At 36.0% G+C, this 15,690-nt stretch overlaps 1 protein-coding gene across 5 annotated transcripts in view; it reads right to left on the reverse strand.

The window, feature by feature from the left end:
- RNLS (renalase, FAD dependent amine oxidase) overlaps positions 1-15,690 on the reverse strand; it is a 416,087-nt gene that overhangs the window by 69,346 nt on the left and 331,051 nt on the right. The gene's annotated exons all lie outside the window — the stretch shown is intronic.

Below are 15,690 nucleotides of genomic sequence, written 5' to 3' on the forward strand. Positions count from 1 at the left end.
AATTTTCTAGCTTTATATCCTAGTTACTGCCTGGGAGTGTCTGGCAGCATTACAGATTCCATATATTTACCAGATCTTTGCGAAGTACTCTACAAAAGCAAGTCATTTGATCATAACAAAAACCTGAAGTGGTAGAGTATTATTCCCACTTAATAGCTGAGAAGACTGATGCTCGATTCATTCTGGAACTCTTAAATTCTTCTATGTATTATAGTGATTTGCTTGTCTGTCACCACTCTAAGTGGGTAATAATAGTTCTTTAAGCATAGAGACCACACTTTATCATCTTTGTTATAGCCCCCAAATCTACCCTACTCATTACAGGGACGCCAGTGATGAAAGTACAAAGGGATAGAAAGCAAACACACACATGCAAAATGAATTGAAACATGGGAGGTAATTATATATCATAAAATGGAAAATGTCTGGGAATGGAATTAGGCAGATGTAGGTTTAAGCCCTGACTCTGATATTTACTATATATGTGACACCAGCCAAGCCACTTAATAGTTAGTTACTCTGATTATAGTCCCCTTGTCTATAAGTGACAATAATAATACTGAATGCATTAGGCTATTGTGAGGATTAAATGAAATAATGCATAGCGCAGTGCTTGGCATAAAGTAATTCATTAAATAGTCACTAAAAAAGTTGATATTTAAAATATTTTAAAAATATTTTTTACTAAAAATATTTAGGACACTGGAACAAAATTCCATCGTGGGGTGGAGAAGGAAGAGATTTCCCCCTCTCGCTAATCTCCAATGCCAATCCCTCCATTCTTAAGGGTCTTAAGGAGGTACTTGTTTATATGTGTACAATGTTAGTAATTTGGGTTTCAGAGAAGGGTTATATACAAAGTTCTATTCTGAAACCTTAGACAGGTTGGTTCAGAAATAAAACATGGAAAATTCTCATTCAATCAGTGAAAAATATCCTCATTTAAAACAGGTATAGGCAGACCTCAAGGATGGGTGGTAACTTTGGCTAAGTCTTAGAAGTGGCCTTCAGAGGTAGAGAGAAGGTGAAGAGTATTCGATGCATTATTTAAGCACAGAAATAAGCTGTACTTTGTTAATAGCATATTCTCGGCTATAAAACATTTTTACAACTACGACATTTAATTTTAACAAAACTCCTGCAAGATAGGTGTTTTCACCATTCTCATTTTACATGCTCAAGAAGTTGAGAGTTAGAGAGAGTAAGTAATTTGCCCTAGGATGCACAGTCTCCTAGCCAAGTGGTCAAGATGAAGCCAGAGATCCTGCTCTCAAGTCCAGCTTACATCCTCAGTAGCCAGGACCTTCCCTGCCTGATCTGTAAGTGTAGACTTCAAAATGACCTTTAGCACTGCTTTCTCCTCTGATGCTAATTCTTATTTTGCACTCAAGTAAATGACTCCACTCCCTTTAATCATCATTTTTTTTCATTATTAAAAGCTTTAACTACTTGATAAAAAAATGATCTTCTGACATTGTTCTCTTTCTTCTCAATGTATCTTGGGCCTCATTACATTGTTTAATCTGCTTCTAAAGTTATGACGATGTCATACCTGATGCTTTTTTGAGAGAGGAGGTGAAAAAGATTAATGCCAGCTGAGTGGTTACTGTGTCCTTGGGATTCATCAAGTTCCCCATATTTTTCCCCATCAAACAACAATAACAACAAGACTTGTGTAGTCAGCTATTTAGTAACTGAAAGGGCCTACATTTTTTTTCTAAACCAAAACTCAAGGATCGACTAGGTAGACCACCAAACTGGAACTTACCCTCCCCCATCCAAATCTTTAGCTAGTTTTAGACAAACTGACAAGTAGTAAATCCTACTGGGTAAGCCTTTGAAAAGGAAATTGATGTCTATACAGAAACAGCAATTAACCCTTAAATACGTTTGTCTGCTCAAGGGGCTCTACAATTCAGTCTGAGAACAGGCAAGTGAGACTTTTGACGGAAACAATCTCTATTTCTGGATATATTCACTTAGAAAAAAATCCGATTTAGTGCCTGCAAAATTTTTTGATTGTTGCAATGCAGGCAGGACCTAACAAAATGTTTTCTCATACAAAATGCAAAAGGGAAGGTAGTGCTGCAGTGGCTCAGTGGAAGAATTCTTGCCTGCCATGCCGGAGACCCGGGTTTGATTCTTGGTGCCTGCCCATGTTAAAAAAAAAAATAAAGCAAAAGGGAGCAGCCCTATATTTTGGCAAAAATCCAATTTGTTCTTTATTTTATTCAAAAAAGAGCATATGATCAAATAAGAAGGCTTATATAAAAATGCCTAATTTCCATATATTGAATAGTTTACCTGGAAGTCATCCTTGTTTAATTTGGAAATACTAGGATTATATAATCTCTGTAAATAATATATACGTGTGTGTATATACACATATATAAAATAAAAAATACATTTATGAACTATCACTGATGTAACTAAAGTGACTAAAAACTGCAGGGAACAGCTTAATTTACATTCATACTTTTGTCAATAAGGAAAATTGTTCTTCTTCCATTTTCCTTCAGCCTCTGCTAAGTGTGCATGTGTAGGAGTGTAGGTGAAGGAGATGGAGGGGGAAGAAAAAAGAAACAAGACTTGGGCTGCTCTCCTGAATAACACTGTGTAAGTAATTACATTTTCTTTGTTTCCTAATGTAACTTCATTCTCTTAGTTTCCTAATCTTTAAAAAAAAGGCTAAGGACACATATTCTTTTCATCTCCTATATTTTTTGCAAATATCTAATTTGTTCGTTCATTCGTTTAGTTCATTCATTCATTCATTCATTCCCTACTTTATGCCCGGCATTTACTAGATGATAGGGATGTATAGCAGAAAGTAAAGTTTCTGCTCTCATGCAGCTTACTTACTATTGGTAGAGGGACAAATTATGAATAAATAACTGAGTTAATGGTATGTCAGTTGGTGAAAACAAACTATAAAGAAAAATAAAGCAAGGTAAGGAGATAAAAGTGACAGATGTAGGTCAGGAGGCTATTTTATATAAGCTGCCAGGCATATAGTCTCCTCTGAGGATTTATTCTGATTGACATGGGAACCCACTGGAGTGTTATATACTGAGAGAACATATAACCTGGTTTCTCTTTAAAAATTATTATCTACCATACAGGTATGCAAAAGAGGGCTTGGGAAAACAGCTATTATAGTAGTCTAGCAGGAAAGACATGGGGGAAGAGGTCAGAAGTGTTACATTCTAGATGATTAGGTATATATATCATATATATAAAATATTTCTATACATACAGATATTAGCATACACATACCTGTATATAATGTCAATTTTAGTTGAGTTTTATCATATATAGAGAAAAATACATCTTGAAGAATTTTCCTAAAGTGAACATACCAGTATAGCCAGAACTGAGGTGGTACTGGTTTGAAGCTGTTAAATACAACAGAAAAGCCAAGCACTTTTAATCTTTAATCTTGTGGGTGCAGACTTATTGTGGGTGGGATCTTTTCATTAGATTATGTCTATGGAAATTGTGGCCATTTTAGCTGGGTCTTAATTAGTTTACTGGAGTCCTTAAAAGAACTCAGAGAGAGAGAGAGAGACAAGAGAGTCAGAGCCAAAATAGAGAGTAGAGAGATGAAACCACATACGGTTGTTTGAATATGCTAAGTTATGAGATGTAACCCAGTTTGCCCTAACTGAGGACCACAGACTCTTGGAGAGCCACTGGAATCAGCTGAGGTCACCAGAACCCAGGAGGAAAGAATAATCAGATGTTGGCCACGTGCCTTCCCAGCTGCCGAGGTGTTCCGGATGCTGACTGTATTTCCTCTGAGATGGTATCCTCTTCTTGGTGCTTTAATTTGGACTTTTTCATGGTCTTAGAATTATAATTTGTAATTTAATAAATTCCCTTTATAAAAGCCAATCCATTTCTGGACATTGCATCTTGGCAGCTTTAGCAAACTAAAACACCTTCAACAAACAGGACGTTATCAGAATTTCAGAAGCCCCCTTCTCCCTCTTTTCAGACAATCCCTGCCTCTTGCTTAGGGTAATCAGTATCCTGAATTCTAACAGTATAGATCAGTCTAGCTGTTTTTGAACTTCACATAAATAGAACCATTTAATATGTACACTTTTGTGCCTGACCTCTTTCACTTAACGTTATACTTGTAGTATTTATAAATGTTGTTGAATGCTCTGTGGTTAATTCGTTCTCACGTTGGTACATATTGTTTGTCTGTATGTAGTACAACTTATTTATTGATTTTACTGTTAACAGACATTCGAACTGTTTATAGTTTTTGGCTATTACAAATGGTAACTTTTGAAGAACATATGTATGCATTTCCCTTGGGTATTAATCTAGCAGTAGAATTCCTAGATCATGGCATTAGCATATATTCAGCTTTAGGAGATACTGCCAAATGGTTTGCTAAAGTGATAGACTCATTTGTATTCCCACCAGCAATGTCTGAAAGTTCCAGTTGCTCCACATACTTGTCAACATTTGATACCATCTGCTTTTTAAATTTGGGGTATTGTGGTATTATATTGTAGTTTTAATTTGCATTCCATAATGACTAATATTTGGGAGCTTTTTAATGTTTTTTAATCTTTTAGATTTCCTTCTTTTATGACTTCTTGTTCAAATGTCTGCCTTCTTCTTCTTACTACGTAAAATCTTTATATTTTGAATATGAGTGATATATATGAATTGCAAAAATCTTATTCCCTGAAGATCGTCTTTTAAAAAAATTTTAATTGTGGTAATATATATATATATATATATATATAGCATAAACATAACTTTATCCATTTTAAGCAGACAATTCTTTGATGTTAAGTACATTGGCAGCACTAACACCGTTATCTCATTTCCAATCCCAAACTCATATTCACTTAGTAATAGCTCTCCATTCCACCTTCTACTCCCAACCCTTCATAACCACTGTTCTTCTCTTTTCTCTATGAATTTTCTTATTCTAATGATTTCATTTAAAATAAATCATACAGTGTTTGTCCTTTTGTGCCTCGTTTATTTCACTCCAGTGTGATGTCTTTAATGTTCATCTGTGTTATAATGAACCAGAACTTCCTGTCTTCTTACAGCTGAGTATGTTCCATTGTATGTACAACACATTTTGTTTATCCATTCATCCATAGGTGGACACTTGGGTTGTTTCCACCTTTTGGCTATTGTAATAATGCTACAATGAACACTGGTGTGCAAACCTCTGTCCAAGTCCCTGCTTTCAGTCTTTGGGATATAAACCTAGGAATGGAATTGTCAGGTCATATGACAACTGCCAAACTGTTTTCCACAGCAGCTGCACCATTTATATTCTCACCAACAATGAGTGTTCCTAGTTCTCTGCATCCTGGCCAACATTTGCTATTTTCAGATTTTTAAATAATAGCCATCTTGGAAGGTATGAAGTGGTATCATTGTAGTTTCTTTTTTTTTTTTTTTTGTTAATTTTTTTAATTTATTAAAATTTTTTAATTTATTATTTATTTAATAAAATGATATTTTATTATCATTGTAGTTCCAATTTGCATTTCTTTAATTGCTAATGATGTTGAGAATCTTTCATATAATTATTGGCCATTTGAATATCTTCTTCACAGAAATGTCTACTCAAACCTTTGGCCCATTTTTTAATTGGGTTGTCTTTCTGTTGTTGAGTTGTATGCATTCTTTATATTTCTGGATATTAAACCCTTATCAGATACATATGGTGGGCTGGTTTGAATCTATTATGTACCCCAGAAAAGCCATATTGTAATTCTGATGTAATCTTGTGGGGGCAGCCATATCTTTTAATCCTGATTCAGTACTGTAGGGCAGATTATCTCCATAGAGATGTGGCACACCCAACTGTGGGTATGACCTTTGATTAGATGGAGATGTGACTCCACCCATCCAAAGGTGGGTCACGATTAGTTTACTGGAGTCCTTTTAAAAAGGAAACATTTTGGAGAAATGCAGAACTGAGGCAGACATTTGGAGATAAAGACCGAAATAGCCTGGGTGCTAAGCAAGGACTCACAGAAATAGCCTGAACCTGGAGAGAAGAAATCTTCCATCCCAGCAGATGCTAAGCTAAAGGTTGAAACCCAGAGTTTTGTCCCAGAGCAGCTAAGTGAAGGCTCACAGATGCATAGGGAGAAACCACTGGCATCAGAAGCTGGAAGCAACGAAACCAGAAACAAGGACCAACAGACACCAGCTATGTGCCTTTCCAGATCACCCTGCCTTGAGCCAAGGTATCTCTCTCTGGATGCCTTAGTTAGGACATATTTATGGCCTTAGAACTGTAAACTTATAGCTTAATAAATTCCCTTTCTTAAGGCTGTCCATGTTTGGTATATTGCTTTCTGGCAGCATTAGCAAACGAATACATATGGCTTCCAGATATTTTCTTCCATCATGTAGGTTGCCTTTTCATTTTCTTGATAATGTCCTTTGCACAAAAGCTTTTAATTTTTGATGTAGTCCATTTTGTCTGTTTTTTTTCTTTTGTTTCTTGTGCTTTTGGTATAAAATCTAAAAATCCATTGCATACTACAAAGGATCTGAAGGTATTTCCCTATGTTAACTTGCAAATATTTTATAATATTAGCTTATATATCTAGGTCATTGATCCATTTTGTATTAGTATTTATATATCATGAGAGGAACAGGTCCACATTTATTCTCTGGCATGTGGATTTCCAGTTGGTCCAACACCGTTTGTTGAAGAGAATTATTGTCCCATTGAATGGACTCAGCATCCTTGTCAAAAATCAGTTGACCAGGGTATGCATGGGTGGTTCAGTGGTAGAATGTTCACCGTCCATGCAGGAGACCTGAGTTCAAGTCCTGGTCCCTGCACCACCACCCTCCAAAAAAAAAGAAAATCAACTGACCATAGATGTGTGGATTTACCTCTGGATGCTCAACTTTATTCCATTGGCCTATATGTCTTTTCTTATGCCAGTACTACACTTTTTATTATTGTTACTTTTAGTAAGTTTGAAGTCAGGAAAAATGAGTCCTCCAACTTTGTTCTTCTTCTTTAAGACCGTTTTAGCTGTTCTGGGCTCAATGTGATTCCATATGAAATTGAGGATCAGCTTTTTCATTTTCACAAAAAATGTTATTGTAACTTTGATAGGGATTGTATTAAATTTGTTGATCACTTTAGGGAGAATTGACATCTTAACAATGTTAAGTCTTCCAATCCATGAAAGACAAGATGTCTTTCCACTTATTTAGTCTTTAATATTTTCACTTCTTAGAGTGGTTTGATTGACAGTTTAAATTTTATTTTAGTCCAATTTATTGCTTTTCATTTATATTTGTCATTTTTGTGTCCTATTTAAGAACTCCTTTCCTACTCAAAGGTCATGAAGATATTTTTTATGGTCTCCTCCCTTCCACCCAGAAAGCTTCATTGATTTAGCTTTCATGGGACTCTGGATGCATTTTGAAGATAAACTGGCCAGGATTTGCTGTGGACTTGGAAACATGGTGTGAGCAAAAGAGATCCTATGAAGAATATATATGACACTACTTCCCTTCACCTATTTCCATTAAAAACAAACCAATAATTTAATTGTTATATGATCTTTAAAATTACAATATAAACATAGAACATTAGATTGTAAGCTCTTTGAGGCAAGGACTGTGCCTTCTGGAACTTTGTGTTTCCAGGTTCCAGGAAAGTCACAGATACATAATTAATATACCCTCGTCTTAAAAAATTTCACAGGTACAGGAAGGTATAAAGAGGCAAAAGGGGGCAAAACACCATATTCTTGTCACCCAAAAAACCAGCAGCTATTAATATTTTGATATTTTCTTTAAACTTTTCCTGATTTTTTCTTCAATTATAATTGTGATCATATTGTGTGTACAATTTTGCATGCCGTACTTTTGCTTACTATATGACAAAAAACATATTGTAAACCTCATTTTTAATGGCTTCATAAAATTTGATGGAATGGATGTTGTTAATTTGCTTAACCATTCCATTAATGTTGGACATTTTTTTTTGTTTTTGCTATTATAATTAAAGCTGTTTTGCACAATTTTGAGGATAAATCTTTAAATATGTTTCTAATTATTTCCTTAAGATAGAATATAGGAAGTGGAATTACAGTTTAATGCCTTTTCAGAAAGACTGCACCAATTTACACTTCCACTAACAGTGTATGAAAGACCTATTTCACTGTATCTTTGCCAGTATTATGGCCTTTTTTTTTTGACAAGTTGATAGGAAAAACTGATGTCATTTTGGTTCTAATATGTATTTCTTCAACTACTAATGAGATTAGGCATTCCTCATAAGTCTATTAGACCATATGTATTTGCACTGTTGGAAATAATCTGTAAGTGTCATTTTGCTAATTGGTCTATTAGATTCTTCATGTTTTTAAATAGATTTTTATTAATGGGTGGTGTATTATAGAAATTCTCCATTTATCTTAAGTAATCTTACAATTTTTTCCCTATGTGTTGTTTACATTTTAGTATTAGATATAACAATATTTGTGTAGATAATCTATCAATTGTTTTCTTTTTCTTTGCTGTTTAAACACTTAGAGGTCAGAAATTTGTTTGTGCTGGTTGTTTTTGCTCCCTGGCCCCTTTCCCTTGCCCTTCTCTGCTCTGTACCCTGGGAGGCTGCCTTTCAGGGTCTCTACCTCCACACGGGAGGCTGAAGTACCTTGAATTCTGGATTCAGGATGGTTTTGTCAACAGATAGAAGGCACAGGCAGGACATCCCAAGATAAAAGGAGACTCGGGTTGGAAGTCTGATTCCTCCTGCTCCTTCCAGCTTTGCCAAGTGCTGGCAATGACTGAGGTAGTTCTGCAGTTAAACTTCCTATCAGGCAGTATTTCTTTCACGATACCAGGACTCACAAGACACTCGAACTTTTGTTTTCTTACCTTGTCTTTTAGGCCTGGGGGTATATTTTAGTTTTTTAAAGCTGCTGGAATGCAAAATACCAGAAATGGAATAGCTTTTAAAAAGGAGAATTGATTAAATTGCAAGTTTACAGTTCTAAGCCAATGAAAATGTCCAAACTAAGGCATCCAGGGAAAAATACCTGGTATCAAGAAAGGCCGATGGGTCCAGAATACCTCTGTCAGCTGGGAAGGCACATGGCAACATCTGTTAGATTTCTCTTCTCATTTCATAAGGCTATCCTGGGGGTGCTTTCCTTATGCATCTACAAAGGTCTTTGACTTTGTGGGCTCTGCCGGCACTAAAGCTTTTTCCAAAATGGTTTCCTCTTAAAGAGCTTCAGCAAGCAACCCCACCTTGAATGGGTGGAGACACATCTCCATGGAAACCACCTAATGAAAAGTTACCACTCACAATTTGTGGGCCACATCTCCTTGGAAACAATCAAAAAGGTCCCACTCAGCAATACTGAATGAGGATTACAGAACACGGCTTTTCTAGGGTACACGGCACAAGGCAGTAATGGCTTCCTGATGTTGCTACCCCTACAAGTCACAGCTTCTTTCACTGTTGGCTGTATCCTGCTCACCCTTTTGTAAATGCCCCTTCATTAAATTCTTTCAATAAAACCCTTTTGAGTATACCATTTATTTTTTGCTAGCACCCTGACAGAAACAATATTGAACTACATTTTCTTCTAGCATCTTCAAGAAAAGCACTCTGAGGCGGAAAAAGCATGATGCATTCTACTCCTATGAAGTGGTAGAGAGCAAGCTCTTAAAACCAAATCCTTGGGCCCTGGAGTATTCTGAGTCAGAATATTTTACAATTTATGAAGGTTTGTGTTTTCATAAGTAAAGAAAGTATTGCTTTCAACTCTACTTCCCTCTGCCTAACACTGACCTTTTTTGGCATGATAATGAATATTTCAATGTTAAAAGTAAAATAACACCTTTTAACACCAAATAGTATTCCTTACCTATATTATAGTGAATAGAAAATGCTGCTCACATTGACTCTTGCTGCTCAAAGCCTTAACATCCTGCCGGAAGTTTTCTTTATAACCAATTACAGAGGATTGCTAACTACCTGATTTGCCACTATATATATAAAGAACTTCAGTTCAGGCATAGTTGAAATTAGGAAGTTAATTTGTATTATTTCTATTTAAGGTCTTCAGCAAGGGTAACTGATTGCTTTCTTTTTTTTTTTAAACATGGGCAGGCACTGGGAAATGAAGCCAGGTCTCCAGCATGGCAGGCGAGAATCTGCCACTGAGCTACCGTTGCCTGCCCAACTGATTGTTCTTGATATGATTATTCTTGCTTTTATCTTTTATGTTGAATTCTAAGAATGTCAAGAAATTTTATAAATCAATTCAACTCCCAACATTAAACCACCTAGCTCTATTGATAAATGAAGCCAATAGTATTTTAGCCAGAGTACTCATTCCTCTTTGCTCAAAGAGGCTGTAGAAATAGTGCTGAAAGACCCACTTTCCATAAATAGTTCTCTTAGAAGGCAAAGGTAGAATTTGAAATTTTACCATTCATGAGTCATTCCTATTGTATAAAAGCATCACAGAATCAGTCTTGTTTCACTTCACCTGGAATAAATTTAAAGTTCACTTGAACTTTATAGCTATAGACATCATTAAGCTTGGAAGCAGAATTTCCAAAATAGCTTTGGCAAGCAATAAATCTAGTTTACTGGTGTAGCAATTCTATCTATGTGGTTTTTCTTGGGGGAAAATACTTGTTACATTTGAAAGGTAGCCTGGAATCAGAGAAATTGAATTCTGGTATTGACATTTACCCTTGTGACCTTGGTCAAGTTACTTAATCCTGCTATGCATTTGTGTTATCTTTTAAAATGAGGATAATAACAGTGCCTACCTTAAAGGAGTAGGAGAATTAAATGAGACAATAGATAGTAAGTGCATAGCACAATTTCTGGCACAAAATGAGCATATTGCAGAAACCCAACTATGGTACTTGACTTTAAAAGCCTTTAGGGACATCTATCTGTATATCATAGTTTAGAAAAAAATTTTTTTTTAACCTTTATTGTATCATCCTAATATTTAAGCATAAAAGGAAATTATTAAGTCAAAGACAGCTTTGGCTACTAAAGTGTAAAGGATACCCTTCTCTTTCAGAGAGGTTTAAAAAAGCAGCAAGAACAAATAATTTTTGTTTGTAAAGAAAGGAGTTTTAAGGATGCCAAAAATACCTCAGGCAATAATTTTTTAAAAATTAATATAAGTTATTAGTAATAAAATTATTAATAAAAAATTAATATAAGTTTTTTTAAAAATTAATATGTTTTTAAAAATTAATATAATTCTTTGACCATCCTTCTAATATAGAAGCCTGAAGGTTTAAAGACCATTCTTCCAAATGGAATGAAAATCCAAATTGTGCATTATCACTACATTATCACATCATCAAGGCATTATATTCTCATAACCATTGTTCTAGTTTGCTAGCTGCTGGAATGCAACATACCAGAGATGGATTGGCTTTTAATAAAAGGGGATTTATTTTATTAGTTCTTCAGAGGAAAGGCAGCTAACTTTCAACTGAGGTTCTTTCTTATGTGGGAAGGCACAGGGTGATCTCTACTGGCCTTCTCTCCAGGCCTCTGGGTTCCAACAACTTTCCCCAGGCTGATTCCTTTCTGCATCTCCAAAGGCCTGGACTGAGCTGTGAGTACTGAGATGAGGTATGCCGAGCTGCTTGGCCTGTGCTACATTGTGTCTCTCATTTAAGCACCACCCAATTAAATCAAACATCATTCATTGCAGCAGGCACGCCTCCTAGCTGACTGACTGCAGATGTAATCAGCAACAGATGAGTTCACACACCATTGGCTCATGGCTCATGTCCACAGCAATAGATCTAGGCACCTTCACCTGGCCAAGTTGACAACTGAATCTAACTACCACATGTCCACCCCTTGTCAACTTGGCAACTACACAGATCACCTTAAACAATATTAAGGTGCAAAAAATTCTCTTCTAGCTGTGGACCTATGAATCTCAAAACAAGCTATCTGGTACCAATATGCAAAGGAGGACAGTCACAGGATTTCATTTCCATAGGGAGAAATTGGAAGGAACACATGAGTCACAAGACCCAAACAGTTATGGAAACCTGCAGGGCAACCTCCATTGGATTTCAAAGTCTGAAAGTCATTTATCCTTTGGCTTTAGAAAGTGGCAGTCCTACCCTTTCCAAGGGCCTATTCAGTGACCTGCCTCTTTCCAAATCAACCTTGGGGGACATTGAGGAGATCACCTTTTTTTTGTTGTTGTTGGCTCCACCCTCTCCAAGCACCAGGGCCACACCTAGGCTCTCTGCCATTTCTGGGGCATATGCTCAACCCCTCCATGTGGTGGCAGGCAGGCTCTCCCCAGTCCCCAAGAGTATGCTACACCTTCTCAAAGGTTTGAGGCAGCACAGCTCTTCCACTGCAATGAGATGGGAGACTAATCCTCTGCCCTCAGGGCAAACTCACCCTCTCCATGCATATGAGTGGGTCTACTCTCCTGGCCTGAGATTTCTTGGCTTTATACCCAAACTTCCATGGTTTTCACTCTGCAAACTCCCTTTTGTGTCCCCCTCTGTCCAGATTGGCAGTGGTTCTATTTATACCAACAGTCTCTTCAAGCACTCCAGGACTTCTCCACCATTTTCTTCACAGTTCCTCCAAAATCTTCCCCTTATCCATAAAAAAAACTGGTACAACATGACTGGTATTTGCAAACTGCAGCAGCACCCCACTCCTGGTACCAAGTTGTATAAGTTAGAGAAACAGAATCAACAGGAAACATTTACAAATATAAAATTTATAAAAGTGTCTCACATGACTGTGAGAATGCAGAATCCAAAATCTGCAGGGCAGACCGTGAAGCTGATGATTCCAATGGAGGGTCTGGATGAACTCCACAGGAGAGGCTCATCAGTCAAAGCAGGAAGAAGAGCCTGTCTCTTCAGAATCCTCCTTAAAAGGCTTCCAGTGATTAGATTAAGTATCACTCATTGCAGAAGACACTCCCCTTGCCTGATTACAAATGGAATCAGCTGTGGATGCAGCTGATGTGATCATGATTTAATTCTATGAAATGTCCTCATTGCAACAGACAGGCCAGCACTTGCCCAACCAGACAAACAGGTACCACCACCTGGCCAAGTTGACACATGAACCTGACCATGACAACCATATCCCAGAATTCATAAAAATGAAGGCTAGTGAAGATATGAATTGCTCTATGTTGTTCATTAGTCACTTGAGATTATATTTTGGCAAAAATTTAGGACTAAGTGGTTTTTATATTTTTATGTGTTTTGGGAATGCTAACAAGTACCTGAATTCAAAACTTAGGTAAATTCCAACTACTTGGGTTTTTCTGAAGTTGTCAGAATGACTTTAGAAGGTGTAGACTTTCAGAGTAATAAAGTTTACATCTAGTAAGGGGAGTTTTATACTAGTATTTCCCAATTTTTGAGGAACCTTAACAATCAGTGTATTAAATGACATTTAAAGAAAAAAATATCATGAGTTTATCTTATTTTGTGTCTGGTAAAGTTGAAAAAAAAAAGGCATTATTTCAGGAGCAGGGTCTTAGGCCTCTGTCATCAAACAGGCAATCATGCCATAGTTGGGGAAGATTTCCTGCTAAAAGGTCTTTGCAGTACTGGGGAAGGACCAAACACTTAGTCCTGTTTCCAGGGCCCTGCAGAACAGATTGGGAGGGTTTTCTAATCCCTGCTGTCTCCCCATCTCTGTAATCTTAAAAAACAATCTGTCAAGGGAAAAAGACAATGTTCCCTCTCTGGTTCCTGCTTTTACTTCTTTCTTACAATGCTGTTGCAGTGGCCTTTGAGATAAACATTTAGTTATATAGACATGGCTATAGCTGGCCTTTTATAAAGCCTTAGGACTTTCTTTCTCCCAATCAGATATGGTCTCTGCTGCTTTACAAACTCACTACCCACTCTTCTTTTTACCTGGGGCCCTGTGAAACTTAAATGACATTCTATATCAACTAGATCTAACTGTGGAATTTGAAAAACAAATATTTTTAATGTAGGAATTCTTTTCTGAAAGAATCTGGATTATTAAACTCCAGGAATGCTTCCTGAAGGGCCACTCTGCATCCAGCATAGTCAAGTAATTCTTAATAGAACACTTTAGCAGAGTCTAGGATAGTTTGGATTGAATTGTAAAATAATTTCACTGTGGCTATTACTGATTTTGATCTTGGGAACTTTCTTGTTGAATTTCAGAATAGAAATTTAGTTGGATTACCTATTTTCTTTGCAGAAGATATATACAGTATGTCTGAAGTCCACAATAATATGGTTGGAAAATATTTGCCTTATTTCTATGCATTCTAAACTTTTTAGACTGTTCATTCTTTCTTGTAGGAAAAGTGCTTAGATTCAGATGGGAAAGCATATGAAAATAAAGCATTGTGAATGCTACTACAGAAAATGTCACCGAATATCATACATATTTTACAGCCACTCTTTCTAGCCTATCCATTTAATTACTTTATGGCCATACCATCCATAAACAGTGTAGTTATTCCAAAATTCATAACAATAAAAAACTTTATTACATGTCACCTCATATTTCTATACAGATACATATTTTTATATTTATAGTTAGGGTTACTTTATACTAAGGCAATGACTTGGAGAATAAATGTCCTAATTCAAAACTTTTATAGTTTTAAAAATCAGAAAGCAATGCTTACAAAGACCTGGAAACTGTGGGATTGAGGCAAAATGTCAGAATTGGGTGGTAGACCCTCTAGGAAATATGCTCAACTTGCACTTTATAGATCCACAAGCTTCTTTTGTTTCCATAATAATAACAGTCCTAATGTTTAGCTAAAACCAAAACAAATAAATTGGATTTGGGAATAAAAACTCAATGGCATCAGCTTTAATCTAGTGGAAGTCTACAGTATTTTACTCATTTAAAAATCTTTATACTCCCCTAACTAATAAAAATCTCAACTTGATGGAAAGCACAATTATTTTTGGTCCCTTATCAGCTTACCTTTTCTTTTCTCTGTTTTAAAACTTGCTTTTATTAATGTATTGGTCTGTACATTAATAAAATATTGTTCATTTGTCTTTATCTTTGTTTTATTTCCATTTTACTCACCCTACTGAACTGTAAATTTTTACTGCCAGGTTTTCAGTTTTTTCCTCTTATTTCTCATCTGAAATTACATCACAGCAAATGTTTACGCTGAGAGATTTATGACAACAGAGGTTATCCTTAACATTTGCATTCCTGAGCCACAGCAAAAGATTGCATGTAGATATATAAATAAGTTGCATAACAATATAATGTGATATTCATATTTTACCTTGCTGAGCTTCAGTTTCCTCATCTATTAAATAATCGTGATTATAAAGATTAGAATTTGTATGTATATTATTTTTAATATAAGAAAAACAGCAATTGTTGCTTTTGCAAGGAAAGGGCTGAACAAGATCGCTTCAGTCATGTAGGAAGGCACAATTGTTAACAAGCGATTCAGCAGTGGGAGCAAGGAAGGAAGAAGATTAATTTTTTCTAATTCATCTCTGGAAAGATGTGTAATTTTACTGCCTCAAGGTGTTTGCTTCTGATCTATAACTTAACTCCAGTTAAATATCATTGTATCAAAAATATCGCCCTATTAAAATATTTTCCAGATTTATCAGGTATCTGTTACTATTCAGAGTTGGTATATAATTTAA

The sequence above is a fragment of the Tamandua tetradactyla genome, chromosome 13 (assembly GCF_023851605.1).
Source record: "Tamandua tetradactyla isolate mTamTet1 chromosome 13, mTamTet1.pri, whole genome shotgun sequence".
Classification (NCBI taxonomy): domain Eukaryota; kingdom Metazoa; phylum Chordata; class Mammalia; order Pilosa; family Myrmecophagidae; genus Tamandua; species Tamandua tetradactyla.